Source organism: Conger conger, chromosome 17, assembly GCF_963514075.1.
Source record: "Conger conger chromosome 17, fConCon1.1, whole genome shotgun sequence".
Lineage (NCBI taxonomy): Eukaryota > Metazoa > Chordata > Actinopteri > Anguilliformes > Congridae > Conger > Conger conger.
In genome coordinates this window covers 23,309,376-23,319,094 of record NC_083776.1, presented here as the reverse complement: position 1 = coordinate 23,319,094, position 9,719 = coordinate 23,309,376, and positions in this window count along the sequence as shown.

The following is a 9,719-nucleotide window of genomic DNA, read 5'->3' as shown; positions in this document are numbered from 1 at the left end:
AGTTGCTGTATTTGAAATAACAGATCTAAAAGTAAAATGTGTCGTTTCAAAATTATATATATAATCTAAATGTTTCATACATTTAGCTAAATGGTTATACATTAGCTAAAGAATAAAAACCACTCATGTATATAATTTTGGGATAACACATTTAGCATTTACGCATGTAATTTCAAAGTTGGTAAATGTGGGCAAATGTGTCATTTCTTTTTTCTAAAAGTGAGGAAAGTATTCACAGAAAAAAATGATGGTGCTTAGTGTCCTATTTGGCATCCCATACACTACAGCAGCCATTGTCTGGAAATGTATATCAGCATATAAATCCATAATTTTTGTTATGCATACTGTTGATTTTTTTACGAGGGGTGGGGTGTTTGATACATAAATTGCACAGACACGATCCAAGCGACATAACAGATTCGTACGTAATTATGCATGTGCATTCATATACGTGTGCATACAAATTTGTACTCAAGAATGGGAAAAGCACACACTCACTGGCATTCATAGACAAAGTAAAAACTCTCATATACACCAATGTATATGCTGCACCATTTCAGTCTGATCTAATCAACAACTCTGTAAGAGGAAGTTTTACTCGGGCAGAGTAGATTTGTGAGAATCGCTCTAGTAATGTTATTTACTGTTTCCTGTGAGACACACCCAGCCAAACTGTCAGAATCAGACCTGGTGAGATGACTTTGCCAAGCTGAGATCCCGCCATTGCCTTTTGAGCTAGAAAATATGTATCTTATCGAATCCTATCTTTCTGAACAAGGTGATATCTGAGTCGTGTTTTGCGCCACTGCAAATGTTGTCTCAGAGGACTCAATATTAATTACTCAGGAACCTAGTTATGTAAGGGGCGACATGGCTCAGGCATGGCTCAGGCAGTAAGAGCAAGACACCCAACCCCCAAATGCTCCTGACAAGCTGGTCAGCGTGTGAGTGTGTGTATGAATTGGTGAATGAGAAGCATCAATTGTACAGCACTTTGGATGAAGGCGCTTTATAACCATTAATATCTTGCATAAAACATTATCGAAGGCATATCAGTATTGGTCGCCCCCCTTTTTTTTTGCATTTGCTATAGATTTTCTTCTGTATAACTCACGTGTCATTTCTCATGTAAATCAATGATGGGCCGATATATACAACGTATGTATAATACACACACACACACAGTGTTCTGGTCAGATTAGATAAAAATAGTGAGTTTGGCGAGACATGAATTGAGCATTCTGTATAAGAATTAACCAATTATTGACTGACGTCATGCTGTGTGTGTGTGTGTGTGTGTGTGTGTTTATGTGTTTGTGTATGTGTAAGTGTGTGTGTGTGGGTTGTTAAGTGAAGCAATGTGTTTTGTTGGTAATGTTGTGAGGTCTTGTGTCCAAGACTAGCTTTGTGCGGGCAAATGAAGTTCATAAGAATTCATGAGAAAACGGATGCTTGTGTTAAAATGGACATCATACGTATGCACTGGGTCAGTGGAATCATGATATTTCGGCCAAAAACGTATCACTTTGGCCAAAGACCACAAAGGGTGTTGATTCCCAGTCATCACAGTCACAACTGCTTGCAGAAGTCAAAGCATAATCCTACAATATTCATAATCCTACAGGGCGGCCTGTAGTTCGATCCCCGGTTGTCTCCTGCTTAGGCTAATCAACTGTACGTCAAATGCCATTAATGTAGTATAATATGTTCAGTACAAGAGGGAAAAATGGCATAAGGGATTAAGGCAGGGTTAGAGATTTTAGATTCCACAGATAAGGCTAAAATTCCCATGTGAAATGCTCAGAGTTCAGCTTTAGCTGAGCCAAGGTGCAGTTTAAATAGGTGACTTTTCAGTCAGCATTGGATAATATATGTGTGTGTCTTGGGGGTGAGGGGAGCCAGAATACAGTAGAGAAGACAGGAGAGGGGGCTCCCTTAGAGAGGGAACAGTAAGGGCTCCAGTCAGCGTGATGCAGGACAGCCTGGCAGGAGCGTATGGTCATTATTCCTCTTGCAGAATCATAGGCCACCTATAAATAAAAGACCAGATAAATAAGACCAGAGATTGGTCTTTTATTTACTCACAGTAAGCAGCCAGTGGATGAGGAGGCGAGGCATGAGGCGGGTGTATTTTGGCTGATTGCAGAAGAGATCAGCTGCGGCATTCTGAATGAGCTGGAGGGGTAGAAGGAGAGAGCATTGCATTATTGAATTTTATTTATATTGTACTTATTACAGGGACTCTCTGCTTTACAGTGGAAATAGAAGATAGAAGAAGGGAAAAAACAGGCCTGAACCCCCCAAATTAAACCACTTGTCCCGTCAGGACCTGGATAATCAGCTGGGTAGAATACGAACATTTTAGACAAGACCTGTGTCTGAGCACAGCAGTATATAGCACTGCCTCAGAATGAAGGGAATTCAGATGAGGAATTTAAGGGAATTGAACTTCAGAAATTGTGAGAAAGTACTGAATTTGAGTTACGATTCTTAAAATCGTAATTCAATTGTAATTATGAGAAAATGAATGGAAAAATAATTTAATGAATTCGACTTAATAATTCATGAAATTTAAAGGGAGATGTAAATTTGATGTTTTGACAGTGCATGCATACAAAACTTTTTTGCACATTAGGACAAGAACCCAGAACAGTGAGGCGATGACACGTCAGATTCAAAATCAGAAACCTTTAAAGTGTAGCTATAAAGATATAAGGTGCTGATAAATATATAAATCCAGTGCTTTTTATATTGCTCTGCTGAGTGTGTTTTGTAACATGTTATAAATGATAAGGTACTTGATATATGATAAGGTTTGATTTGTCATCACATGCAAACCTCTTCCCACTTGTCTCTGCTGTATGTGAAATAAACTGTCAACGACATGTGAGAAAAATGCTTTTATAACACAGCGACCTGCTCTTAATACTCTATTCTGTAACACAGGATCATATTATGTTCCTGTACCCTACTAGTCTGTGTGGTTTATGTTGCAGATTTGTTTCATGGCATTACACTCAGGTGCTTGTAATACAAAACTCCCCTCAAAAAGAAATTGAAAACCAAAATCCAGGTTATACAGAAATCTTGCAGATAATGGTTCTGTTACTTAAATTATAATTGTATCCATGCTCAATTTTAAAAAATATATTTCCCCTTTTTGCAATGTTAACCTGAAGTTGTGTTCCATTTGATTTCTGGGTCTTTGCTGAAGTGTTGATGTACATCACTAATATTGTATAAGCAACCTTGCACTGACTAACATTATTACAGTGATTGCATTGGACAAAGCCTTCATGTACTTCAATGGCCCTTACTCCCAACAAATTATAATTCATTTTTTTTCTCTGTTTATGTTAAAAGCAGTGATAACAAAACTCAAGCAAAGCATGCTTGGGCCCACGGTCATTTTCCATGTCCAAGCAATTCAGCACCTTATATTCTGATCCTTCAAATGCAGGGAATATATGAAATTGACTTATTTATATCAAATGGCTTCAATATTAGATTTTAATAGAAACAATTTAAGGTGTGCCACTGTGTGTACGACACTGAGGCATCTATGTGACCCGACCTTGGACCACATATGAAATTGATCTAAATCTGATATGAAACAATCAGATTTTTGTGTTCTCACAACTCCGATAAAAATCTGATCACATGTTGGCTAAAATGTATTTGGACCATTTCAGCCTGTAATTTGAATGTAGCCTCAGTCAGTTGGTCCATCAGGAGGCTGCAGTCTGCCTGCGCTAACAGCACCAAGTGAACTCTACAGTCCTTTGAGGCATTTGTCAGCGCTCTCCCAAATGTACGTTCTTAAAATAAGTTCAAGAGGGGGCTAAAAATCAGTTGGAATAGGACATATGTAGAACGAATCCGTTGTGACTGATGGATAGTTTATTATTGTACAGCTGCCATTGTATTTGTGATTAGATTTCAAGGCTTTTGCCTAACAATACTAGGCCCTTGTTTGACATGGAAATATTTTTAATTTATCTTTAGCTATGTGCTTCTTTGTGCTGTTGTACCAGTTGTCTTTAGGCGACAACAAAACAACCCTCGTGTGACACACCACGAGGAGAACATTCTCAACCGATTGAAAACAGGACAATAATTTTAACAGGCATATTTCACCAAAACTAAAGAATGGACATATTTAATACTTTCATCATGTTTCATCAGTGTCCTCTTGTGCAAATAGCATATAAACACCAAGAAAGTGTGACCAACCACCATGTTAATTCCTTAATGACAAAATACTTAGAACTAAAAATTAATTACAGTACATTGATGTTGGAGTAGAACATAAGCAGTATGAACATGACAGAAAATGTAAACACATTTCAACTAACATCCAGATGAGGTCGTATCTATTGATTTAGGTAAAATTAACATTTGTCTTTTTATATAGAGCTTTAGTTAAATTATTCAAATAACTTGTGTGTCTGACATCACAAAACATGACTGATATTCTAACACTTGAAAGGCAGCGTTTTTAAATAATAATTATAAGCTTTATTTATATAGCACCTTTATATAGCACATTTCAAACATAAAGGCAATTCTATGGTTTGTGATGATGTTCAAGTGCCACTTATTTGTGGGAGCCACATTACGAATATAAGAGGCCTTTTCGATAAAATCTATTATTTCCAGTAACTTTTAGGTCTTATAATGTTAGTACACCAGTTAAATAATAAACAAAAAATAAAATGCTTTGGTCCATGTCCACTTTTTGATGGAACTACCCTGTAAGATGTAACAGATAACGAGGATGCACACACTGAAATCACTGCTTTTCTTTTTTTTCTCCTTTTTATTTTTACACACCAGTACAAATATCAATGATTGTTTTACTAATCATTAATAAACACTGATAAAACTCTCTCTAAGGGGTGTATATATATGAATACCAGAAAATGCAGGTCCTGTTTATCTGGCAGATCTGCTGCCTGAGCGAGGAGCTGGCGGTGATGATGGACTCATTAAATGTGCAGAGGTCACAGGAGTCTGTGCGGGCCCAGGGGGCTGCTGGGTAATGAGTGATGACAGGTTTCTCTATAAATGATGAGGTGGGAGTGCAGATGAGGAGCCTGACACTGTGGGAAGCCCATTGATTAGGTGGGGTGTGGAGCGCTGTCAGAAGCCATCACTGTCTATTTGGGCTATAATGTGTTTATTTTATTTCTTTTGACAGTTTAAACAGGGTTTTGCATTTATCATGACCTTTCAGGTCACCCCAGGACGTTTAAGGTGAAACTGGCCCAAGCGTATCCCAGAACCACCTGGGTGCTTGACTGTGTGACACATCCCCAATGGCTGTTTAGCCTAGCGATAACAGCATGGCTGCCTCCCAATACTCCAAAAAAAATGATCCTCCTTTCCTCCCCTCGTCTGCTCCTGTCATGCCCTAGTACGGAGCGGTGGGATGCACCCCATCTTGTTAAGAGTGGGCAGGGAGACAAGACTGCCAGGCCCAAGAGCTACACCTGTAGTTCAGAGCCCCCTGCAGGTCTCTAGCAGTACTACAACATAGAGTTTCCACAGTCCACTGTATTGGGAGTCAGCTGACAGGAATGGCCAATGTACACTCAGTGAGCACTTTATTAGCCCTCACTGGGCAGCCTGTAGCGTAGTTATTAAGGTAAATTACTGGGACACACAAGGTCGGTCGCTCCAATCCCGTTGTAGCCACAATAAGATCCGCTCAGCCGTTGGGCCCTTGGGCAAGGCCCTCAACCCTGCATTGCTCCAGGGGAGGATTGTCTCCTGCTTAGTCTAATCAACTGTAAGTCACTCTGGATAAGAGCGTCTGCCAAATGCCAATAATGTAATTTAATGTTATTAGGTATTTATTAGACTTATTTTTTTGACTTATTGGTTTTCTGCTGCTGTAGCATAGCCACTTAAATGTTTGATGTGTTGTGTTCAGTAATACCACTGTTGTAATGTGTGGTTATTCTATTACTGTCAGCTTCGACCGGTCTGGCCCTTCTCCTCTGACCTCTCACATTGACAAGGCGTTTTTGCAGAACTGCCACTCTCTGGTTGTTTTTTGTTTTTCGCACCATTCTCTAGAGACTGTTGTGCATTAAATAATAAAGTGCTCAGTGAGTGTATACCCACAATTCCCTCTTCCTCAGACTATATGGTACCTGCAGCACCCTGGCACTATGTTATTATTAGTAGTGGTATTATTCAATTTCATACTTCAATTTCATATTTTTTTGACTGACCCTGGTTGAAGGACTCACATCATAGCTACTCTCAGGCCTTTTGTGCTTTCCCATAATTGACTGTCAAGATGCTTTGGTGTACTGTTGTCCCTGGACAGATAACACTAAAATAGTTATTTCTTTACAGGGTACATGAAGATAACAACACAGTGATTAATACTGTGGGCATTTTAATCATACATAATCACATGAATATCATATGATCATACACAGTGGTAAAATATATACAGTCACATCCCTGTTATTTGACTGTCCTTTCATCCTGACAGTTTGTTCATAAGCTGCCTGTCCAAAAATCAAAATAAAAGGATAATTTAGTTTCACTTTTCTCAGAAGCCTGTCTCTTCCTCTATAACTGGAATAAAGGATAAATGGAAATTAGTCTGTCGAGGTCCGTTTTTTTAATTTTTTATAATAGCAAGATGGGAAGAAGAACTAGAGGCCAATCTATCAAACTCCATGGTTTTGTGTGCAATTAGCAGAGATAGGACATTTATGCACAGGTCCCTCTTGAAAAGAAAGTGTCCGTCTAAAAGAAAATGGCTACCTATAATAAATGTGCGATGTAACACTGCATGTGTGTACATCAGTGTGTATGTGAGAACACACTGCATGTGTGTACATCAGCGTGTATGTGAGAACACACTGCATGTGTGTACATCAGCGTGTATGTGAGAACACACTGGCTGTGTGTGTGTGCTTTATGAAAGGGTGCAGGAACTGATTTTGACTTGAAACTAGGTCACCGTGGAGAAGCAGAAGGAAGTATTTGAATGCCGACAAGCTCATATATAACACATCTAACATTTCTATTGCAGTAATGGAGAGAGAGTGATGAGTTAGCAGCTCTTATTATTGGTGCTGTGACAGGCCTACACCAATCAGTTCACCCTGATTCCTTGTCATACAGGAGGCACATTAATGGTCTAATTTGCGTGCTGTCTTATGTTTCATTACCAGCTCCCATTATCCTCTCATTACATTGGCCATGCTAGTGATGAGTTCTCTCATTACCAACCAATCAGGTTCAATCAGAACTGTTCAGGGCCAGTCATGATCAATTTATCACAGAGCTTAATTCCCAGCAGAATTTAAATCACTCTGCTTAATTGCAGATCTGCGGGAGCAAAGGAATGGAAGGCGCGACCGTTCATATTATTACAGGAACCTCTCAATTTCCTCCTGAGATTGATTCTCTTTCCAATCACATAGGAATAGCTGTGCAAAGTCTGACTCCTGTGCTTCATTGGCCATATTGCAATTTTGTATTTCTGATATTAGCACTGATACTCTCCACTTCTGGAAGTTGGTTTATATGAGATCCAAAAAGTAACTGATATATAGGTTTATTAGATTGCATTTAAATGGCTCTTGACACCAAGAGACCTATTTTAAGGATGCATGCATTTTACCATACTCTGAACTTGGCGACACTGCTTTTAGGTAAGAACTGCAACTGCTGAATGCTCCCGTTTCCATGCCTGCAAGAAGTATTACGGTACTAATGCATGCTGCTGTAAAGTGGGTCCCTCTTGTCTGTCTAATTAGTGTTTTTCTCCTGGATAAATTAATGAACACTCATTAAATAAATCAATATGTCTCACACATTTGGAGTCTGGGCCGGGTTTGTGCCACTCCAAAAATAGTCTTCAGCTTTGTCTTGATCTGACAAATATGCATATAGAAAAAGACATTAGCGATTAGCATTAATATAAAATACATTTTGTATTTTTGGGAGCTGTGTGAAAAATGCTGACTAGCTGCTGGCCATTTATTTATGCATCATGTTCAGGATTTATGTCCTGAACTTTCAGTGCTTTCAGTGCTTTAAGAACATTTTGTACAAGCAAATCCCCTTTGACACATTCCCGCTAAGCCGGTTAAACATACGTTTGGAAGCCCTTAAACATTAAGTGAAATGTCTTTTTTTCTTTTTTTTCAAGGAATTGTTTCGACTTGTCACAAAAAACAAAATTGTTGCATTTTGCTTAAGATGCATGTTGAACTAACAGGATTGGAATGAGTGCAGTCCCTCTTCTATTATGGCTTTCTTCTCCTCTGCTTCCAGTCAAAGTTATAGTGTCTTGCTTCTTGAGGATGCCTCAATTTCTTTTTGTTCTTTTTTTCCCTGATTTTTTTCCCTTTTTTCTCCCAATTTGGTAGCCAATTGTACCCCGTCTAATTCAATTAGAGCTAGTATTAGATGCACCGCCCACACCCCGTCCCTCGGCGGCCCTACGAGAGCGACGCGCCTTCTTCAAGCCGTCTCGCCACATGCTGGTAACCGTGATTCCGAGGTGCCCGAGGTGCTTTATTGTGCAGCGATCTACTAACCCTGCCAAGTCCCTCCCCCTGGAGCAGCGAGCCAATTATGCTGCTCCACGTGAGCCGGCCAAACTTGGCTTTTGGCAGGACCGAGAATCGAGCCCCGGTCCCCGGTGTGCAACTGTAGTGAACTGCAACCGCAAGTCTGCTGCATCTTAGCCTGTTGTGCCACCGCGGCCCCTCAGGATGCCTCAATTTCAACGCAGAACTGTCAGTTTGATATTATAGCCTTCGATTGACCAGAAATTAAAATAACTCAATCTTCTGACTGAACTTGGCAATCCACTATCAATCCTGACACCCTCTCTGTTGCCTCTCTTTAAGTGCATAGGTAACACAGTTAATATGGGTATAGATTTCCAGATTTGTCACAAGCTTATAAGACCTGCAAAACTACTGAATCAAGAGTTATCCCTGTGCATGTACCAGGAAACATTGTTTACTTGTTAATGGGGTGGTTTTTCAGTTTGAATTCTTTCAGAAATTGCGCATTCATGCAATGAGGCAAGAATATGTCTTCTAATTATACACGGCTAAACTTTGAATTTCAACTAGCAACAGCAGCTGCTCTGCCTGCAAGCCATTTGAGTCTCCTGGCAAGTTGCTAGGCAACACACCCTCCAACAATACCTGCCACCCTTTAGTGTCTTTTCCAAATGCTTGAGTGCAAGCAATAGTGACCCTTTTATTTATTTATGCATTCGCATTTATTTAATTATCTATTTTCTAACACAATTTGAGGTTAAATATTAAATAATGGAGTGCAAACCACTCATCAGTAGTAAGAATCGGAAGGTGAGATTACAATATGCAAAGAGATGAGCCACAAAAGTTCTGGAACGTTCAGACTGATGAGACCACAATTAACCTCTACCAAAGTGATGGAAAGGCCAAAGTGTGGAGAAGGAAGGGATCTGCTCATGATCCAAAACATACAAGGTCATCTGTGAAGCACGGTGGAGGAAGTATCATGGCTTGGATCCAAAACATTCTGTATGCCAATTTACGGAGAAATATGTCCAATGTCCATCATGCAACAAGACAATGACTCAAAACACACTACTAACACAACAAAGGACTTCATTAGGGAGAAAAGGTTTTAGACTGGCTGCGTTATTCACCAAATTGAGCATGCATTTCTCCTGAAGAGGAGAT